This window comes from Maylandia zebra, linkage group LG20, assembly GCF_041146795.1.
Source record: "Maylandia zebra isolate NMK-2024a linkage group LG20, Mzebra_GT3a, whole genome shotgun sequence".
Lineage (NCBI taxonomy): Eukaryota > Metazoa > Chordata > Actinopteri > Cichliformes > Cichlidae > Maylandia > Maylandia zebra.
Genome location: NC_135186.1, coordinates 9,978,984 through 10,000,403, shown reverse-complemented (window position 1 = coordinate 10,000,403; position 21,420 = coordinate 9,978,984). Strand labels below are relative to the sequence as shown.

Below are 21,420 nucleotides of genomic sequence, written 5' to 3'. Positions count from 1 at the left end.
CATATATACACACTCTGCCCCACCCATTTTCTCTTTTGTTTGTTTTCCTCGATGAATTATGTTCTGACCTCAGCAATGCAGCAATGTTTCTTACACTACACTCAAAAAAATGAAACGTTGACTTTAATTAAAATTATTTTGTCAACAGGTTCCACGAAATTGAATTATGTTAGTTTAAAGCAAAAATCTTTAGTTCATCTAATTTAAAAAAACTACTTAAGATTAACAAGACATATTTAAGACTAACTAAATCAAGTTATGTTGTATGAACAAAGATGATATATTTTCAGGTTAGATAGTTTAGATTAGTTACTTCAACACATTTCTTATTTGTGGCAGTAAAATGTTAAATTTAAGTTAGATTAATTCAAATATTATATTTTCAGCCACCTTGTGCTTTATTAATTAGTTTTACATAAATCTATTTTGTCAACAGGTTCCACACAAATGAATTAAGTACATCCAACTTATTTTTTAAAATTTCTTTTATTGCCAACACATTCAGTGAGCATTTGTGTAAACCCAGTCCAAAATAAAACACAACAGCTCATTAGGGTTAGTAATTAACAGTATGTAGACAGATGCAACATCAAGACTTTAAATTAAATGTCTGTATCTACCAGAAATAGAAGAGAGAAAAAAAAACGCATTGAAGATCACATAACACATTGATAAGATGACACTTGAGTTATGCACATGTGATGCTAGTAAGGTCTGTGAGTGTTTTTTTCTTTTAGTGTCTAAAATGGATAGCAAAGTTGCTATTTGCAATGATTGCTTAGGGTCAGTCCAGTAACACAATGCCAATGAAGTGCTTTCCTTTAACAATGCAAAGTGAAGTGTCCACCTCAACAGCCACAATTTAAAAAAAATTTATGTAACAACAACAACAACAACAACAACAATAATAATAATAATAATCATAATAATAATAATAATAATAATAATAATAATAAATAGTCCACTGATATTAGCAATCAAAGAAAATTACATCACCATCCCAAATAAAACTTTAACAAAACATGCCAACATTATGGTCTAACAATAAAACAGCTTGTCAGCGTTCAGTTTTTTTGCAACAGCACAGCAGTAACCATTTAACACTTGCCACTGTCAACATTTATTTTACTAGTGTTTGGGCAAAAAACTTCAGATGTAAACATTTTAACATGGAAACAATTGTTCGTCTTTAAAAGTCCACAAAATATACATTCATCCTGCATTCCCAACTTGGATGATCTGATATCCTCGTGTTGGTGTTGTTCCCAGACCATCATGAAAATGTTGTCACATTGTTGTGACGTTATTCTTTTGCGCGCCAAGCCATTCGTGCATTTATGAAATTCCAATGTTGCAAGGACAATATCAATTCTGCTTACTGTTTATTAAAGGGTTACGGTTAGGGTTAGGGTCAGTTGATCGGCGGACAGAGGCGGTTTCACGCAGCTTAAGTACAGTTTTTTGTTTTACGCCGGTTTTTCCCGAAGTCGCAAAAGTATGACGTCACAACATTCTGATTGGTCACTTGCAATGTTGATCCTGGAACAACATTTAGTATGATGATCTGGGAACAACACCAACACGAGGATATCAGATCAACCTCCTAACTTACCCTTATTTTTAGTATGTATTGCAATTACCTTTACAATGCACACAATGTAACACAAACTGAATATGAACATATTTCCACCTCATAACAATATGCCTTGAACGCTAATATACACACCACCCTTCAACATTTCTGGTGCAGTATCATCTCTCAATTAAATCCTTTAAATCTCAATACTTTTGATTGTCTCTTACTAGCCCCCCACAACAGTAAAATCTCTCAAATTGTAGTAGTTTACAAACTTTTCAAAATGTTCTAAATTTCTCTTAAATGTAATTTTCCCGTTATCTGTCATTTACAAATTACCATTTTATTCCCATTCAGCCTCCGAAAAACTTCTGTCCATCTGACAGAACATTCATCATCCAAATTAAAGGTTGGCTTATTCATTCAGTGTATTCTTGAGCAACTGTACCTTGGTCAAGAGTATGCTGACATACAGATGAAGGAAGAGCTTCTGAAGTACTTCAAAGAAAGCTTTCAGTCTTGAGGTTAACTGAGATTCAGTGCATATATCCCACCCATTAAGAGTGCACATGCAGAGGCCAGGTCTTCCAGGTCATGCAGGACACACTAGATGGTTATACCCACATCGGCTGGAGGAGTGCTGGCATCAGCTCTTTCGATGGTAAAGATAGCAAGGGTAATTTGTTCCAGCTCCCTCTGAACAGCTGTAGCTTAGACACAAAAACATAGAAAAATGGCATCCAGTTTTAAAAAAAGAAAGAAAAAGGGCCAAAGCTACCCTTTAATGACGTAAACACAATATTAGGAACATGCACCCCAGTGTGCCACTATTTCAGACTACAGATTCAACGATAAATATAAATAGTTTGGGTATACAAGAAGATTTCCCAAAACATTTAAACAGGTTCCATGCAAATTACAACAACAACAACATGCAACAACATTAGTTATTCAAAATTTGGTTTAATACAGATAAAAAACTAAACTAAAATTACCAACCAATTATTCTTTGAAGAGGATGCTTGGGTCTTCATTCAGGTAAAAAGGTAGTGCCCTGAGGACACACTCCCTCCCCTTTTCAATACTTTCCTTCTGTAGAGAGTGGCAGAGATACAGGAAGAGAAAACAGATATACTTTAGGATGACAGAAACTCACATTATACGCAAAATGAATGACATATCCACTGCACAGATAGACATGTACACAAGACCAACTAATCATCGCATGGACATGAATAGTTAACCTGTTGGGCAGGGTTTCCACCACATTATATATGTCCATAATGGAGGTAAAGACAAACTAATACATCATCTTTTTTGCATTCAAAACATAACATAAAAACATTCACTTCTGGTTTAACCTAAATCAAGGGATCAGATTTTACATATGTTTAGGTAATTTAAATTTTCCAACGTTTTGAGTACCAAACTTTGTCTTGCTTAATATAAATGTAAGTGCACTGTGCAGCTACCATACACTAGCTGTTTAAATTTGAAAATGATCTTATTAGCTATAATATTTTGCTACCAACAGAATAACGCACCTGTGTGGCTGGGGCCAAAGTTTGTCTAATTTTCTTCCCTGCAACGCCTCCTTTTTTCTTGAAGACTTTTATGAGCTGGTCAGTGTATTGGTCAAGTTGTGTAAAAAGCCTTGGAACATGTGCAGCAGTAGTAATCCTCACATATTCTGCTTCCACCTGAAAATATGTCAACAAACACAACATACTGTACTGTAAATATACATACTATATGTACACATATACAAACTAAAACTAATGTAGTAAGACCTCATTAAAGCTATAATTTTAACACAAACATTTACACAAAATGCTAATGGAGCCATTACAGCTTTTATTGTTATTTATCAAGTTCCAAAAAATATTGATCACTACTGATCTGAAAAGAATTTCATGCCTCAGGCCCTTGAACTGCAACCTTTACCATGGTTCAGATGTGGAGAAGAAATAACAGGGGCATGGGATGGGTCACAAAAGAAAACTTAACTTATAAAACAGTTTTGTTTTTAAAAGTATAACAGTTCACATACCACATACAAGCTCAGCAATACCACATACACCACATCAGTATAGGAGGGAGCAGGTAAAGGCAGGATCTGAGATTTATAAAGTAAAACAAGAAATTCATTACTTAATTTCAAGAAGCAAATTATTGTTTGAATTACAACTAAATAAAATACTACTCAGAAGAAAAGCAAGAGATTGACACTGCCATGTGCTAACTTTCTATAGAAGCAATTATTACCAGGTCTGTCGACCTCCATTGTCTGTCCACTCATATGTCTTGAATAATTTTATTAAAAAAAATTAAGTGTGTACTTTCACAAACTGTAATTTATAACTACATTGATATGTATAACTCCGCTAGGAAACATGCTGTATTTACAGACCATTTTTACATAATACAGATTACTGATAGAGCAGAACAATGGTGTCACAGTGGCTTTCGCCCTTGACTTTTTGGATTTTAAATGTCACTTTATGCTATCCTTGCTATCCTATTCGATATTTCCGACTCTCGGATTACAGAAAAGGAATAATAATAATAATGGATACTTTATTGATCCCCATGGGGAAATTACTTGTTTTTCTCTGCATTTGACCCATTCACTCAGTGAATCCCAAGAAAGCAAATGGAAAAATAACCCCTTGAAAGAATAACCCCATGAACCCCTGTAGCTAATCCCTTAATAAAACAAAAAACAATAAAAATGTTTCTTACACAGTCCACAAAATAAGCATGTCCAGGACCCAGTAAAACTAATGTAAAACAAGCGCACGCAAACGATATAACATGTCTTGTAAGACAAACGCAAAATATAACCATGCTGGACATATAGATACTACACAACATAGTCAAAGAAAAAAAGTGGTCTTACCTCTCAAAGAAACAGTAGCTTGGCGCCAAAACAGCCTTTTTCAGTTAAATTTGAAGTCTTGCGCATGAGCAGGCACAAGCCGTGAAACCTTCTTGTTCTGCGCGGTTTCATTACAACTGTTTTTGCATTACTGCCACCTTGTGGATATACAAGGTATATCGATCCTAATTGACTTAACTTAAATGTTATGCGATCAAGTAACACATTAGTATTATGTACGTTGAATAATAGACACAATTACGTAGACTTGATTAGAAAAACATATGTTAACTTAACAAAAACATATATTTTAAGTAAAATGAAAATAAATAATTAATATACACTGAACAATCCACCTCATTCATTTTTTTGAGTGTACGGCCATAGTAGCAGCTGCTGCAGCTCAGCCTTTCAGGCATGGATGGAGTCTTATTTGTGTGCATATCTGTTTGTGTGTGTGTGTGTGTGTGTGTGTGTGTGTGTGTGTGTGTGCGCGTTGCACACTACCAAAACATTTGGAGGATTTCATACAATATTTGCCTCCCAGAGGCCTGCTGCACCGCGGCAATCCATAAATCTCTGGAACTCTTTGGAAAGCCAACTGTGGTATTTATCTCCCTAATACTGGATATCTACTGAGGACAGCTTAACTCCTACACCTTGGAGCCTGCATTTTTACGAGCAATGCAAGCACATGCCGCTGAGATCCCTAAAAATAAAATAGCTAAATAAATAAATATAAACACAGCAAGCATCTAGAGATAATCATAAACAGTACATTTTGATTTATGATGAGAAGAGCTAGGATTTATTTTAGAAGTAGAGTGGGGAAATAAGGGATGCACTGAGGCATTCGGGCATCATCCAAAGTAAAAGGTCATAAGAGAAGTTCATGTTTCTACACAGATGATCAGTATCTTCCTACCAATGTTTCTGACCTTTCAATTTGATGTTCAAGATATTCTGGAACAAAGCTCTCATGTATTACAGATAACATGGAAAGGTACTGTATGTTCACTATCAGTAACTAAGGAGGGTCGCTCTGTATTTCTGGTAATTTGGAAAAAGGACAAAACATTTAGTTTCCTCAGAGTCAAGATGAAAGCCGGGCCACTGTGGAAGGGAAATTGTTTGTATAACCTGCATCAAAGCAGACAACTTGAGTGATATGCCTTTTTTCTTTTATTGCTGATCAGTGGGATATGTCAGCGGGGATTGTAAACATCTGGCAAGTCTCAAAGCTAATCACATTCATTTGATACTAGAGGCATGTTACTTGGTTAGAGTGGCATTGAGGAGGATTTAGCCACCACAGTCAACAAATTAGAAACACAACGTAGTGGGAATAAGCGATTTGGTTCCTGTGTATCTTGGCAATTGTGCTTGCCAATACAGAGCCATTTCCATGTAGGTATGTTAGTGTGTGTGAGTGCGAGTGTGTGTATACATGCTGGGTTATATTTGCCCCATCACTTAGTCTGAGAGCTGAGAGCTTGAGCACACAGCCCTTTTCACTTTCCAACAAAGGCGTGATTGCATATTCAACAGGCTGCAAATACAGACTCAGGGTATCACGGCTCTTCCTTTAAGTGGACAGAGGATGAACCCCCTCAGGTCTTCTGGATGAAATGCAAATGCTTCTGCAATTGAAATGCAAACAACGACCAACAACCATGGTCTGATTGTCAGTTTAAGTATGTGGTGTAAAGCTGAACGGGAGGGTTAGAAAAAGTGCAGTACATAAATACACAGGTCAACTAATTAAGGTAGGCTAAGCTATCATATGAATCCAACTGTAAATCAATTCTCCCCTTCTGTTATAGATACATTTTACTTCCATATTCCACTTCCCAGTGTCTCTCTGTCTCTGCCTTCTCTCCTCCTGTGTGCACATACGCAGTCTTGCTGTTCTGTCTGTTCCACCACACAATTAGTGATTAGCGCTACAGCAGGTAGCTAGTGCTGTAAAAATCAAGTGCAACATAAAATTGTACCCACCCTCTCCAGTCACATCTAATCACATTTATATGAAAAACGTGATGCTCTTCTTCCATGTTTCTGCACTTATGTCTTCAAAATAAATGACTAAATAATACAACTGTTATTGTGGGTGTTGATTTTTATTCCACATATTAATTTGTAACATTTATATGTGGAATATTTTAACTATAATACATTAGAAATACTAATTTTATACATTTAGAGCCATAATTTGTTTGTAAATTAGACCATTTCTGTAATTCTGTACCAAGGGATTTTCTATCAAACAATCAAGATGTGATTGAAGTTAAAAAGAGGCTATAAATTAATTGGAAAAACTAATCTGATTTTTACATATAACGACTGTATTTATTACTTGGATTCTTTGACTGACTTGGCCATTGAAGAGTCCTAATTTTCTTTATCTCGACAAACTTCATTTGCACTGTTATGTACCATCTAATCAATTTTGAAGCATTCGAAAATCTGAACAGAATATATACTTCACATTTCTTCCTGCTACTTCTGTCAACAGTCACATCATCAATAAACAGTGGCGCCCCGGTACCCCTGGCAGCCGTACAGCCACATCCTGTCACATTGCCTCCATCATGTTTCACAGATAACGTGGTATGTTTAGGATCATGAATTGTTTCTTTCCTTTTCCAAAGTTTTCTCTTCCCATCATTATGGCAAACAGTTTTCTTGGTTTCTTCCATTTTTCTTTGTTTTTAGAAGTTGCACAGGCTCTTGTTTTCTGACCTGGCCTTCCTGTTCTTGAGTGTAACCAGAGGTTTGCACCTTGTTGTAAATAAACACTGTAATATTTTACGAATGAATCAGACTGTTAATGTTGGCACTCCTAAAAGTTTTGCTGTCCCTGTGACAGGTGTGCTCTGTTTTTCAATGTCATGACGTCTTCTGTCCCTTGGACTAACATCTTGTGGAGCATATATTTAAAACGACAGCGAAAAGCTATAAAATACACATCCAACACTGTGAATCGACTTCACACATTCTGATTGTTTTGTCATGAAATAACAAGAGAACACAGGCTAGACCTGGCCATGAAATTTCCTGGCCAGTTAATGTTGAAGCTGTAAAACTTTCTGAAATAAAGCTGAAAGTATGAACTTCAATTATATTTGATTATTTGTGTGTGGTGTGGGGCGATAACTACAAAAACAGGTTTTGTTCAAAATTTATGACTCTTCCTGTAAATGCAAAAATCTAATAAAACAAACCTACCTAAATAAAGATACAATACAATACAATACAATACAGGCATGAAACAAATAAGAATAAGAAAATCTCTGACAGCAAATAAACCACAGTTATTAAGAGTGAAATGGTACTTAAACATAAATACTGTTAAATGTGTGTAACATTGGGGGATGAAAAATAAAAACGGAAAACATGATGTTCATCATGAGGATCGCTTGTAGTTAAATGTATAAAGATGCAAAAACTCCCGTCCCACTAATATTCCCTCAGAAATAAAAAGGCCATTGGAGTCTTTTCCCTGAAAAGTTCTCTGCACATTGGGAGATAGTGGAGGGAAAAAAAGTGCCAAGCAAAGGGAAAAATGAAAAGTGAGCAGAAATGGATTAAAATAACAATAGAGCATTTTGCTAATAGTCCATTTTGAGCTGTTGCCACAATGTAATACTGTCTGTGAGAATTATGGTGGATAAGAAAGGTGCTGATGTCTCTAGAGACATACTAATGCTTTGCATGCCTTACTTTGTGAGAATGTTAGTGTTTGATAATGGATAATGCTGACTGTCATTCTTTCTCTAAGACACGTTGCCTATTAGCACATATTAAATCCTGCAGACAGTTTTAGTAAATGAGGCTTTGCTTTCTATTAGAAAATAATTAACTTTTGTATTTGATAAAAATCTAAAGCACTATTTCAACAGTGTCTCAAAGTTCAGTGCCATAAAATGTTTCCATTGTGTCTGGGTCTGTGGGCCAGGTGCCAGTTAAAATGAGTTTTAAATGGAATAATGGAACGAACTGTGTAGCCTCATAATTCACAAATATCCTGTATGCAGCACCATTCATCAAAGCTGCAGAGAACTCCTTTCAGCATTTTGTATACCTTCTGACATTTTCAATTTGCATTATCATTAGCAGTCTATTGTGTTTATTGAACTGGAAAAGCAGGCCTGCCATATTTTTCACATGAATAACATTCATTTCTCTGAGAAGTTCAGCCTTTTAAATGGTCGTATATTTTCTTAAATGACAACTGGGTGTTTCTTTCAGGCTGTACGCATGATTACACACTGTTCTGCAGATTTTTGTTTCTTTTTCAAGAGATGATCCCAGTCAATTTAGGCATTATCTCCCTGGAGACACATTAGGCTCTTTCAGATATGCACTTCTTTGCAGCGATGACACTGCGCCTGAACTTGTCGACTTCATCCTTGCACTCTGGTCATGTGTCCATAAAAGCGGTGGTGGCAGTATTACTAAATTGGATTTAGTAACTATAAAGATGACACAGTATAGTATTGGCATATTTTTCAGTATTATACACTAAATATTAATATTTTCTTAAATAAATTAAAAATACTATGAACACAAGGTCTCATCTCTCTGATGCCAACATGTTGCCATCGGTCTGAATGAGTTTTTGTCAGGGAACACAACTCAAGGAAACTCGACTCAATTGGTTGTCAGTTGGTTGTTTACTGGTTATATTCATATAGAACAGGATAACCATCCTGTTCTGCTGAGCACAGGTGTACTAATTAAATGTGAATTTCTGTCTATAAAGAAAGATATGCAATTTTGATGATTTATTACAGTTAATTGCTGGATAATAAAAAATGGATTGAATGTAATTGCCAACCTTTAATTGGCATTCAGTTGCAGACTGATTGCAGTCTGACTCTGTCTTAGGGCAACATCTATGGCAGGTTTAAATGACAGTCTTGGTGTGCTTGACAGTAATTTTGCAACGAAAATGACATAACAAAAAATTCTGAAGGGATTTGATAACCTTTTCTTATTGGATAAAACAGACATTGATATGGTTTAATTTTAAGGACATAATTTGCAGTTAAAAACAAGGTCCCACCTCTTGTAGTAACTATACTGCATGCATTACTTTAAACACAATAAGTTTGAATACTTGCACTTGCACTAAAGAGCAGGCATGCACGGGGCATGTAACGTGTGCTGCATGTGCTCATAGTTTCTCAGTTTGATAAAGTTGTTTTGGAATAGCATTAAATACTATTAAGATTATAAACTATCTGTCTGGGAAACATATTCTTCTGCCATTTTTTTAGTAAGAAAAAAAAATCATTTAATGCAGCACACATGTACTGACCAATCGTGCATGTACTGTAGCTCTCTCCATCTTATCTGTCATGAGCAACATTAACATAAAAGAAAGCCCACTTTCACAGACTTTCACAGACTGATGAAGCCTGCAATATTATAGTATCAGCTGTATTAAAGTAACCCCGACTCTAGCTCTGATCTGCCTGTCAGGTTTAAGTGATCAGTGTACTGAGGTGAGATCAGGGTAGGCTCATAGAATACTGTGGCTACGAGTAACCGCTAGTTGCAGTGATATGACATAAATATTTTAGCTGTTAATGGCTTCACATTTTTACTAATGAGGCCCTCATAATAGTAGATTTCATGCAAACCAGTGTAGAAGAATATTACTGTTATTGGAACCTTTGCATTTGCTTTATGTTACAAAATTTCTGCTCAAATTTGCTGGCAGCTTTTGAATTGATAGAGACTGCTTATTTTGCTTATAGAATGTGGTAGATTTAACTGACAGATAAGCAAGCTACAATAATGGTTAAATGAGATGTAAGTCAAATTCATCCAAACCTTTATCTTAGTCCATCAAACAGTTATAAAGGAAACTGAGTCTGGACTAACATGGTGGGCTGAACAACACACCAGTATGTGCTTATTAAAATAACAGATGCAGATTTAAAAGCAGTGACCAGGCTTATTGCCAGAAAGCAGTCTTTGTGTGATCAGTAGCAAAAGCACATTAACTGAGTAGTCTGTACGATAGGTCAGCTCTTCATGTAAATGGATAGGAGGATGAAAGCAAATAGCTGGGGGGAACAAAGGTGGTGTTATTTCTACCATAAATAAAGAACAGCAGATTTCATTCTTTTGTTTTTTCTTTTTTTTAAAAGGCAGAGCTAGTTTGATTCCACCCAGAATCGTGTGTTTTCTCCATTGTGTGGAGAAAAAAAGTGTGAGAGGAAAAAGAAAGCCTGAGAGACAGGTGTATTAAGGGCAGCAGAGTGGTCAGAGTGTATTTGAGTAAGTGTGTTTCTGGACCTTGTTGCGGTGAAGCTCCCACATATTCCCTCAGTCCCCCTGAGAGTTGTGCACCGTGTGAGCACTGTGCAAAAAAACAGCCTCACTTTTGTTCTATAACCTAAATGTCCCAAAGGTCTGCAGCCCTATCATCTGCTTCCCACCCCACACGCACACAGATGATGAAGCAGCAGTTTGAAATTAAACCTGTCTGAATACATTTAGTCTGCATCAGATTTATTCATGCACATAAAACGTCTGCTTTTATATATTCTAGATCTTGAGTCTATTTGCTCACAGTACACAGTAGAGGTTGGGCAATATTTTCTCAAAATGATATTACAATATTTCAAGGAATTTTGTGATAACGATATTTATGATGATACAGAAAAAAAATACTGAAGTGTATTTTCCACCATTCTTTTCAAATGAGCTCGTTTATGACACACTAACTGATTCAAAGTGAGAATCTTGTGCCCTCAGTTGTCAGCAGGAGCAGATTTATATTGCATTACTAGTGACATAGGAGTATATATAGCAACACAGGAAAGCCACAAAAGTAGCCAAGGAAATGTTATGTAAAAGTAAAACATAACTGCTTATCACTTTAGTTTAACAATAGCTAAAGAAACTTTACCTTTTAACTCTTCGGGAGTCTGGGATGTTGAGCTTTTTAACCAGCTGCTTAAAGTCCTGTTTTACCACCATGTAACCGCATCAGTAATTTTCCTTTACCTTTCACACAACTGGCAGATGTTCCGGCGTCGTCCAATCGAGTCATTTGTTAAAGCTCGGGTCACACGTGTACTTGATGGTTTGTTTGTAATGGTGAGCCAAGTTTGTTTTTTCCACTTCGGTGTTCCTGCATTGTAGTGTCTCCACCTTACAATATAAAGTGTCTTAATTGACTGTTATTGTGATTTTGTATAAACAAAATTATATTGAACTGAATTGAACTGAATGTTTTGCAAAGTGCTGTGTTTGGTTGAAGTGACTTCTTTACTAAACATCAATGGAGGCTGACACATGGCCTTTGCTGTCAGACAAATTTGGCCTTGTTCTGTGTGCTAGGAAATATTATTGTATCATTGATAGCGTGATACCACTACAACACAGTTTATCACAGAAAGAGTTGCATACATACAGTAAAGTATGTAAAAAATAGAAGCAAGTTTTGAAAAATAGAAGTTTTCATGCATGAAATACATTTTTAATCTTTGTTTGCAGTTGATTTCTCTGTACATCATTTTAATCATAATTTTAAACCCAAACATATTCTGTGAGTAGTTTTGTCCATTGTAAAATTGTAGGGCTGCTCGATTATGGCAAAAATGATAATCACGATTATTTTCACTGAAATTGAGATCTCGATTATTTGACGATATTTATTTAACAATAACAATGTATTGAATAATGACTTTAAAGATTGTCAAAAAATAATATAAAATAGTGTGCAATACTGATAACAGTGCAAATGTTTGCAATATAAAAAATAAATGAAAAATGTAAACATCTATGTTTAGTGAACTTTGCAGTGTTGCTCTGTGGTGCAGCTACGACACTGTAGCAAAGTTTACACACTATGTCTACTTGATCCACGTCTGACTCCGCGAACCCATAATGTTTCCGCACCACTGAAGTTTTTTTTTACCTCTCTTTTCAACCAACGGCAGTCACTCTCCTCTCCAAATAACTTCTGCTTAGCTTTCCGAGCATCCCTCGGGTCCTCTTAATCAGCGGTCCCCAACCCCCGGGCCTCGGACCGGTACGTAAGTTGTTTGGTACCGGGCCGCGAGAGTTGAGGCTCAGGGGTGAAATGTATAGTTTTCAGGGTTTTTAAATCGGTTTTTAGTGTTATTTTGTTAGCGTTTTTATTGTTTACTCTGTTTTCCTGGGTCTTTTCACGTGTGCTATGAATAAATTTTCTTTTTTTCGGTACCGGTACTAGTTTTATTTTGTTGTATTTATCCGCGACACCTTAAAGGCCGGTCCATGAAAATATTGTCGGGCATAAACCGGTCCGTGGCGCAAAAAAGGTTGGGGACCGCTGCTCTTAATTGTTGTGACACGTGTTCGAAATGCAGAGAGGTGCGCTCGATTTGCCACACGGAGCAGCGCGAGAGTAAAGCACGAGGGAGGGGCTAATAATCGGCTCAGTCATTTTTAATGATCGTTGAAAGCCCAGATCGTAATTGTGATTAAAATTCGATTAATTGAGCAGCCCTATAAAATTGTTGATTTGTTTACCAAACACAGATGAACTCATTTCTACACCGCCACATTTTCTAACCAGCAGTCTCTGAATATAAACTAGTACTGATACTAATATATGCACAATATTATCATCATCAGTGCCGTCATACCATGACTGACTGAGATTGACCAAGGCTTGGCTGTTGGCATGCCTCAAACTAGCTATAAAAGCACCATCTCTGATCTTACTGAACTTGGTGGAAATCTGACTGGACAGAGGTACTGAGATCAGGTGTTCTAACCTGAACTTGTGGCATTCTTGCAGCAGCAGTCCACCTTTCAGCTATTTCAACAGAAGACTGCTTGTTGCCACACTGCCAGAGTACACAGCAGGGCTTTCTGGATCCCAAGCATATCTAGACACTTCCTTGGCCAGCTTTTATTTATGTCTGCTATTGAACATGCCTAGGACATGCTGGGTTGATATGTTCATCAGAAGTAGCTACAAACAATGACCACTACACAGCTGCAACGACAGACACTTGTGCAGTCTGTGCGCAGATGGGTGTCAACTTGCATAACGTCCAAGACCTCGTATTAAACATCTTTTAGTCCAAGCTTTATCAAGCTAGTATCTATAATATCTATTTAAAATACAAATTTCTGTTTCTGTTTTTGACTTGCTTATACACATACATGGAAACAACTGTTTTTAGTCATGATCTACTGTATTTGTAGTCACTTGTCAATAATCACTAGTTGACATGGTTATTTACCAAAAAATAGCCAAAACAGAACATTTGTTATTATTTATGATACCAGGTCTGTTAAGATATTTTACTTTAAAATCCAGGTATGGACAATCATGGTAGCACAAATATATTGTAAATGTGTGAAGAGTCAAGTTGGTAGCAACTAAAAGTGAGAATCACTTGACACCCCATGGTATAAAATTATCACAATACTTGGCAAGATACCACATTATAGCAATTTTAACATTTTCCAATATTCTATATATAGTATTGCAATAACATTCATTTTGATTTATTAGCTTTTCTAAACTGCAAATTTTGTCCTCATAGTTAAACTTGGTCAGTGTCTGTTTTATCCACTAATAAACTGATATTATTTCACTCCAGTTTGACAGGCTACTAACACTATCACTTAAACCTGTCAGAAATGTTGCCTTAAGTTGGAGTCAGTTTGCAACTGAATGGGGTATAATTGGAACTTACATACAATCTTTTTCCAATAATACACCAGTTAACCGTGATAAACCATCAAAAGTCACATATCTGTTGCAATCTACAGAGATTCACATTTAACTACCACATTTGTGCTCAACAACCTTCCTGTTCTATAGGAATATAACCAGAATACAGCGATGTGACAGCCAGTTGATTTGATTCCTGTAAGTTTTGCTCATTGACAAAGACTCATTCATACTGATGTCCATGTGTTGCCAATCTGTGGATTTATAAATTAGACAACAATTATTTGTAAATTGTCAACAAGCTCTCTGAGGCTGATAGCAGTCGGTCCAACTTCATCAAGCTAAGCGTGTCCACTGTCGGATGGATTTTCCGTTGAGTTGACTTAATGCAAGTTTTCTCAGCGAACGTTATCTCAGGATCGTGATGCATGAGACGAGGCCTCTTGTTTGTTGTATTTTATTGCATTGAATAAAATATCGATATTTGGTGTCCTTATATCAATAAAATCTCACCACGCAAAATACGGCAATATTATGCCTTCATTTTTTACTCACGACTAGTAGTAAAAAAGTGCAGTTCCACCAATGATTCAAAAAAGCCTCAAACATTAGAAGCTTAATTTTATCAGTGGGGAATATGAAGGTTTGAGAGCCTCTTTATTACACACATGGATCAAAACAAAATTTAAAAAGGTTCATAATTTTACATGAAACTGGCTTTGTAATCATTCAACCTTTCCTTTTATCTTCCACCTGCTGCTGATGTGAGCCTGTCTGCTCTGGGTCTTCTGCTGGGGGAGAGCAGGATTTGATTCAAGTTCTACATAAAAAGCCAACTGTATGTCTGGTTATAAGTCAAAGCAACATGTTAAATCTTTCATGCACTTTTATTAATCTGTCTAAAATGAGCCAAAAAAAATGATCACAGGATGTGTTTTAACCCTGTCAAATTGTCTTTCTGGAGCATTTGGAATTTTCAGGAAACTTACAGCTAACAGGAAACATTTTATAAATTTGATTGTAGGGTTTAGAAAAAATAAAAGCTTAGCTGACTAAACTGTTTCCACTCCAAACTTCCTTTGCTTTCTTGAAGTGGGATTGTATAAGGTACTTATCCATAGTCAGAATATTACCTACTGTTGGCATGCCCTCAAACAGATATGGAGATAAAGCAAGGTATTGATGTAGGCGTGTATTTTAGCCACCCACTTACAGAAATCAATATTAGATTAGGCTTAGGCTATATTTAAAACAGGCTGTAAAACATTTTTCTGCCTTGCCGTCAGATGACCATTTCACAATCGGTGTAATCGCCTTCTAAAGTCACTGGACTTTGTCAACACAGTAATTTTACCTCGGAGAACGCTGCATTTGCAGGTCAACTGCTGCCTCAAGTGATTAGCTTATTTTTCTTATTTTCTGATCACACAGTGGTGGTCCAGCAATCCAGTGCTCTGCACGGTAAAATTGCAGTTTGTGTCAACGGAGCCTGTTGACTTTGAATCAGCAAACTTTGATTGTAAGATTAACTCTGTAAGCCTCCCAACTTTGAAATATTATTTATTCTTGGACGAGTGCCGTGAGAGCAGCCAGACATTCATGTTTCATACCCCAACGTCAGAATATGTCATTGTCAGCTGTAATTTCTTATCTTGTATCTCCCTTAAAAATCTCACCTTGACAGGGGAAGTGTATAACATTGATCATATTGATAAATATTAAAGTAAATACCCCAGAGTGCGATGCTGCCAAACCTTTGGTCCTGGCATTCATGTGGATAAAATTTCACAGTTTCAAGTTTAAAAAAACTTTGCTTGATTTTTTTTATCATCTTATCTTAGCAAGCTTTCCATGATGACTCCCCCCTCATTGTTGTCGGATTATCCTCCTAATGATTGGACTTTATGTTTGATTCTTCAGTAAAACTGTGAGAAATTCTGAAATACAACACTAAAAATATTTGTAAGTTTGTTTTGATCATGTGTGGTGTCTTCTCCAGTAGCGCCTTTGTTTTACAGAGAGAGCCAGTTGTTTTGAGCCTCCCAACTTGAGGCGGTTTCAGCTGCACAGGACATCTCTGCTGACCTCCTCTTGAACACAGTGATTATTCTGGGTCAGACTCTTTTAAAGCTACATGCTGGAATTAATGGAACTGGGAAGGGCAAATAGGGAATGTTATTGTGCCCTTGTTTCTCAGTGCGCTGCAGCTGAAAAAAAAGACATGTTTTACCTCGCTAATCCTAGAGGGGTCAGTCATTTCCATTCATTGTAAATTTGTGTTTTCTGTAGGAAAGCACGTCAATTCCCAGTGTGAGAGTGATGGAATTATTTAATGTGTGTCGGCATTGTTTTTCATGTTCTAGAGGTCAGAATTGAGTCTTTGGGGAGATTAAGCAGCACTTTAGCTCCCCAGGGCTTCATCCACTTGTGGTTTTTATTGTGAGGCTAAAATGACATTAATCCTCTTATTACTACTACTGAAACTGGAGGTCTGTTAGCATAATGTGACAGTGCATGATACATTTTATGTTATACATTTCTATCAGTCCTACCTGGCCAGTGATCTCTGTGGCAAAGGATTGTTTGATGTTTGGTGACTATAGACAAGTTAAGTTCACTACCAAGATAGTGATATTGTGTTGTGAGGTCAGCAGTGACCAAAACAATAATAACAACCAATTATAATTACCACATAAAGATTTTAGGTTAACTGAGCCACAATGCAATGCCAATATGCCAATAACATGTTCATGTAAATCTAGAATTTATCAATATTCAGTTTGCAAGTAAATAAGGCCCTGTTGTAATCTGATACAGCAGTCAAATGCAGCTAGCTTTGCCAGTGCATCCAGTCTGCAAACCTATGTGCATTGCCCTTAGAGTAAGTCGTCCTTGTTCTGTGGCCTGGATGTTATCAGAGAGTTTTTACCCCCAGAGGGGTAAGACTACCACACAGCTCCTTCCCTGTTCTCTCCTTTCTTTCTCCATCTCTGTCACTCTCTTAGGGTAATTCAAATGCATACTCCATATACTCCCATCTCTATTTTAAGAATCTTCTCTCTCGTGTGGACATGCTGTGCTTGGGGCTGGTCGAATTGGGGAAGGTTGAATGACTGGAAACAGACTGTATGAGCGCTCACAAGCATCCCACTGTCTTTGGTGTGTTCTCAATCCATAATCCTTTAAAGTTGTTCAATCTAGCAACATAGCCACTGGAGCGACTTAATAGTTGCCCCAAAGTGTATGACTTTTAAGGTATGAACCATCCACAAATCCCCTGCAGGCTTTTGCAAAAAGCCATGACCGTGTAATGTTTTTCAGACAACTTGGTTATAAATAATGTTAAAGGACTCAATACCAGAATTAATGCTTCTAAGGGAAAAAGTTAATTGCACAGACATAAGATATTAATTCACTGACTGATAATAACCTGGTGTTACTCTGCAAACATTACAGTAGCTATTATAACAGTGTTGGGAGAATGAGTATATGACCATGAATAATAAATGTGTCAACAAATACCTCCTTTTTGTTGATACATTTAATGTAAACAGGAAACCCCTAGGGACCTCCATCGAAACCCGAAAAAGCGATCAGTGTAAACACAGTCTACAAACTTGACATGCTGACTAATCTGCATTGTGCTGTTATGCTCAGTTCTATTGTTTGCTTTAGCCTAGAAGCTGAAGTATCTGAAAGTGGTTAGAATACAGCAGTTTAACACAAAGCATAAATCATGGATAAAGAGGTGCCTTTTTATGGAAATGTTTTAGTTTAAAAAAAAAAACAAACCCTTTTCACCAAAGAAAATATTTAACAGTTGGAAATGGCCTATGACAGATGTCACCTACAATCCAGTTTTTAGATCCCTTTCCAGGGCCTTAACAACACCCACTCACATACGTCAGTTGAGCTCAGTAGGTCTCATGATATATTGAGGCAAGGTCTCATAATAGTTTCACCTGAAAACTCTGGTGATAATGACCCACACCCTTTTTCACACCTTGGCTCATGTGTTGAGGCACACGATCAATCGTTGGTCAATGACCCTCTTAATGGAAAGCTCTCAGTAGGACTGAAATACCTTTTCTTTACAAGCTCCTTAGTTAAACGAAGTTGTTATATTACTTTGCGTATTCCACAGATTCATTTGAGGTAATATTGAATTTTTTTTAAAATAAGGCTTAACAAGAAAACATTTATGGCAAAATGATGTCTTTACATAAGAGATATAAACTCCAACTGAGAAGCAAATGTTTGTGGATATCCATAACTGAATACAAATTACGATCAAAAACTTAGCCATAGAAACAAAAATGAGACGTGATACGATGATACACAAATGATTAAACGTTGCCAGTTTCCCCATGGCGCAGCATGTTGTTGTGGTGGGTAGCACCATCACCTCACAGCAGTCCTGGGTTCAAATTTGCTTGCCAGCTTGGGCCTTTCTGTGTGCAGTTTCCATGTTCTCTACTTGGCTTCACTCTAGGTACTCTGGCTTCCTCCCAAAACATGCATGTTACATTAATTGGTGATTCTTAGCTGGCATGATGTGAAGGTGTGTGATTGGCTTTATGATAGTGCTGCAGTAGATCGGTGACCTGTTCAGGATGTACCCTATGACAACTGGGATAGTCTCCAGCCACACCACTCAGGTTCATGGAAGAAAACGGATGGATATCATCTTGATAAATACTATCAAATACGAAATTCTGTTACAAACTGAAAACTTGAAGGTGTGGCGTATCCTATAGTTTGCTGTTTATGTACAGCTCAACTTCAGTATTCATCAGATACTTTACTATTATATATGTCCCCAAGGGTCAAACTGCCAGTGTGTAGTTCTTCTGTACCATGCTGAGGCATCTAAGGGACAATGTTCAAGAAGAGCACACAGATTGAGATTTAACTACCTGCAACTGTATCTACTTTCAGTTGTCTCGATAATGGCAGGTGGGAGTAATCAAAATGAGGCCCAGGAGACCAGAAAGCGCAATAAAAGTACAAAAATCAGTCTTTGACCAAGATACAGTGGTCGGGAAAGTCAGCAGAGGAGGCTGCTGACTTAACAAGATTCAAAATATATCTTATTGTATGTTATTACCAAATTTCTGTGCAGTGTTTACATGTTTCACTGTAGCTGTATGTAGGACTCTGCTAATTTGAGATTACTGAAGATGACCACAACCTTAAGTGCAATAAAATCTCCCTAAAATCCTTGAGCTGCTGCTACTGAATACCTTATTCAGCGATATCAAATCAAATCAAATCACTTTTATTGTCACATCACATGTGCAGGTACATTGGTACAGCACATGTGAGTGAAATTCTTGTGTGCGAGCTTCACAAGCAACAGAGTTGTGCAAAATACAAGAATGGCTACATCTGAAACTAATAAATATATGCACAATATATAATAGTATATGCATTTCTGGATGTGTATACTAAATATTTTTCTACGTGTGTGTGTGTGTGTGTGTGTGTGTGTGTGTGTACACATATTTTACAAATTAAATAGAGTAAACAATAAATAAAATATATAAAAATATACAAAGTTGAGACATGTATTATTAGGATGTATGTATGTATGTATGTATGTATGTATGTATGTATGTATGTATGTATGTATGTATGTATGTACATGTATTATTATATTAGGAATACTTTATTGATTTTCTGTTACAGCTTCTGCTCTCTACAAACATTATTATTATGTTTTTTTAAAGAACCCAATAAAAAAAGGCACACACAACCTCCACCACTACCCCGACTCCCTCTGCCCAGCCAAAGGGTTCTGTCTCGGGGAACAATATGAAAAAAGAAAAGTCAAGTTAGTTAAAAACAAGTATGATGCTGAGATGTTGTCCTCCAGTTTATGCTCATAGTCTCATTTTAAAACCGCTTGCTGCGCCTGCTTGGTCCAACCAGGGAAAACCACCCACTGCATTGTGAAACTTTCTGAACTGTAGCTGGTGAACCTTTTCCCCAGTGTATATATATATATGTGTGTGTGTGTGTGTGTGTGTGTGTGTATTTACAGGTGCTGTTTTTAGAAGTGTGTGGGAGACACATGAATACCATAGTTCAACGTGTAAATACTCTATAAATTGCTTGTGCTACCCTGTATAACACCAGTTACTTTTTGTACTCTTGAGATTGTTCACAAAAGGCTGAATTGGAGCACTTTTCCTAGGGCATGCAAAGCCCCACTGAGAGGTTATAAAAAAGGAAAGGAAACCACTGGTTCAGTCTAAATCTTGTCTGGCATATAGCGTCTGCCATTCCACCCAGATTTTCAGCAGAGGTGGAGTCACCTTCAATAAGGCACCTTTCAATGGCCAGCCAAGAAAATTAGGTGTACTCAGTGGCAGGGCTGTCAAGACCATGCTGATCAAATTTCTATGGATGGCAGGCTGGGGATCCAGGTTGAAGGGATTGAAGAAGGCATGCCTTTTTCACCTCCCTCAGGTGGGAAGCCCATCTGCTGAGGCCTCAGATCTGCAAACTCCCAACAAGTTCTAATTAAGACCTACTTCGCACAAGTGATCACAGTGTGATGATGAACCAAGAAATGGGCCAGAGATAGTGCGCAGAGACAATTAGGGGCAATATCTGATTAGCTTCAGAGATAATAGTTTTGTTTTACTGGGTCTAACAGGGTGAAAAGGATGAGTTCAAAGAGTCAGATAATCCTTTACTAGGCCCTTGTACTCTCATGACGATAATTTAAGTACACTATAGGGAAGAAATTTTCCTCTAAATTTAGACTTTTTAAAATAGTCTGTGTGTAGTATCACTTTAATGTATTCTTAACTGTTTTATCACTCTCTGTTAAGCTTGACTTCTTCTGATTACTAAAACATCGAGGCTCTGTGAAGCATTATAAAAAGGCTTCAGAAGAGCCTTTAAAGTTGGCCTCATTCACAGATGCTGTTTCCTGCCCTTTGTTTCTTTGCTTATCCGTGTCCCACTGGCAAATGGTTTGCAGAATTGCTGCGCATAATAGCCTACACAGCACTCAACTACTTTGATCTTTTCTAGGGAAAGAGCGGAATCATCAGGCACCGGGCACTGCTCTCCTTTTTCAAGATGCTTGACATGTTGCAAGCCGTAAGGATGTGATGAGTTTCCTCTTCACTCGGATAAAATGGTGGTTGTAACCGGCCCAAAAACCGTCACGATGCTGACTGTCACGATTAGATTATTTATTTAGATTGTGGTCGTTTGACATATTTAATACAGCAAATCTGGCATTGCATTGAAATCCTT

General features: G+C 37.1%; 1 protein-coding gene and 1 long non-coding RNA gene across 4 annotated transcripts in view; one reads left to right on the top strand and one right to left on the bottom strand.

The window, feature by feature from the left end:
* The window catches only part of ajap1 (adherens junctions associated protein 1), a 59,253-nt gene that overhangs the window by 5,121 nt on the left and 32,712 nt on the right, over positions 1 to 21,420 (top strand). The window lies entirely within an intron of this gene.
* Positions 929 to 4,823, bottom strand: LOC143414348 (uncharacterized). 2 transcript variants are annotated; one of them, XR_013094908.1, is made up of 5 exons: positions 4,476 to 4,823; positions 3,627 to 3,692; positions 3,121 to 3,276; positions 2,576 to 2,668; positions 929 to 2,286 (listed from the first exon to the last, which is right to left on the bottom strand). It is a non-coding gene; the product is annotated as an uncharacterized LOC143414348 (long non-coding RNA). The 2 variants fall into 2 exon arrangements; XR_013094909.1 differs by lacking the exon at positions 4,476 to 4,823 and adding an exon at positions 4,319 to 4,462.